The following is a 1,878-nucleotide window of genomic DNA, read 5'->3' on the forward strand; positions in this document are numbered from 1 at the left end:
TTTCTGAACAAAATAAACAAAAAACCCCATAATACACAGCCAAATTCCTTATCAAATATGGGAAGGGCTAAGGCTTGAGGCCCTTATATCCTGCCTCAAAGACAGGAGAAAAATAAAAAAACACTAGACATCAGCAGAGGGAACCAGGTGAACTGGGGCCATTCCTGGCTGCTGGGGAGGTGCTATGGGGACACTATTCACCGGCCCATGGTCTGTCGATAGAAACCCCTAATCTACCTCTTCCATGAGAGAGGCATCCACATCACCCTCAGGGCTGGAGTGGGGGTGGGGGAGTCTCATCAGGAACAGCAGCTCTGGGTTCCTCTGCTGTCACTTCATCTTCGTCAATGCCCAGGCCTCTCTTGATCATGTGGTAGATGCGGTGGTCGTGAGTCTGGGGATCCTCCAGTGAGAAGCCAGAAGAGAGCAGAGCCCTTTCAAACAGCAGTCCTGCCAGGTCCTCGACAGCCTGGTCATTCTTGTCCGCCTCCACCTTGTGCCGCGGCATCTCCACAATGGGGCGGTCAGAGTTGATCTCCAGGCGCTTTTTGGCCATCGTAGAGCCCACTGAGGCTTCGTCCCCAAGAGCCTGGGCCTTCGTGATCCTCTCCATGTTGGCCGTCCTGCTGTGGGTGCTGGTTAGTCACATTGTAGCTAGTCACACTGCAGTCACACTGCCGTCACAACCAGCCTGGAGATGGTCACCTTCTCAACCTTCTTATCCAAGATTTCTTTCATGAGTTTGCAGAGGTTCCCAAGCCGGGCTTTGCTCTCCTTCATTTTCTTCTCCTCTTCTTCATCCTCAGGCAGCTCCAGGCCCTCCTTGGTAACGAGACCAGACTCTTCCCGTCGGACTCCTTGAGCTGCCCGCAGTACTCATCCACACTACCTCGTCATCCACACTACCTCGAAGCCCCGCTTCGGCACTCGCTCTGCAAAAGCCGAGTTGGCAACCCGCTCTTTGCTCTCACCAGTGATGTAATAGCTGGGAGACATAGTCTGAAAGAGAAGTTCTCTCATCTCCAGACTGAGAAGTGTGATAGCGCATCAGCTCAGAAAGGCCGTGCTGAGGAGTCGAGCTCTCATGGATCCCAAGCTTTAGGTTTTTAGAGAAGGCCTCATAGAATTTCCTGTAGTTCTCCTTGTCCTCTGCCAGCTCAGAGGAGAGCTCAAGGCATGACTTTACAGTGTTTTTGCGAATGACCTTCGAGATTTTGCTCTGCTGGAGCATTTCTAGGGAGATGCTCAGGGGCAGGTCCTTGGAGTCAACCCCACCACGGATGAAGTCGAGATATTCTGGTAGCAAGTCCTCACAGTTGTCCATGCTGAACACATGGCAGGCACAGAGTTTAATGTTGTTCATTTCTTCTTGTTCTCAAAGAGGTTGAAAGGAGCCCCAGGGGGGATGAACAGCAATGCCCTGAATGCCAGCTGACCTACAGAGAAGTGTCTGACTGCCAAGTCGTCTTCCCAGTCATTGGTGATAGGAGCATATATTTATTCTAATATAAGATTATTGACTTTTAATTAGTTAACCTAGTATATTGAATTACGTTGCTGTATTTCCTAAGGTTGAATCACCTTTGCGTGTGGTCACAGGGCATTATTCTCTGAATCCACGTTTAAAGTCAGTTTCCAATTATTTTATTTTGGATCTTTCACTACAGAGAGAGATATATTGTTTTCCTTTGTTCATACATTTTATTTTTAAGCTTTCTTTCTATATATATACATTTATTAAAATTCCTAAATGTAATCATAAATGTTTGCATCTTTTGTTTCCCTTTTTCTTTGTTCTTCCCCACCTTCCTTATCCTCATCACCCACATCATTCTTTCCCCACCCTCCCCTTTACTTCCATGCTCACATGACCATGTT

The 1,878-nt window shown here is 47.9% G+C and overlaps 1 pseudogene; it reads right to left on the minus strand.

Moving 5' to 3' along the window:
* Positions 1 to 228: 228 nt before the first annotated feature.
* LOC123862926 (heat shock protein HSP 90-beta-like) lies at positions 229 to 1,494 on the minus strand (annotated as a pseudogene).
* Between the last annotated feature and the right edge of the window lie 384 nt (positions 1,495 to 1,878).

This window comes from Mirounga angustirostris, unplaced genomic scaffold (assembly GCF_029215605.1).
Source record: "Mirounga angustirostris isolate CCGP_5_RB_7025 unplaced genomic scaffold, mMirAng1.0.hap1 SCAF_1, whole genome shotgun sequence".
In the NCBI taxonomy this organism is placed as follows: Eukaryota; Metazoa; Chordata; class Mammalia; order Carnivora; family Phocidae; genus Mirounga; species Mirounga angustirostris.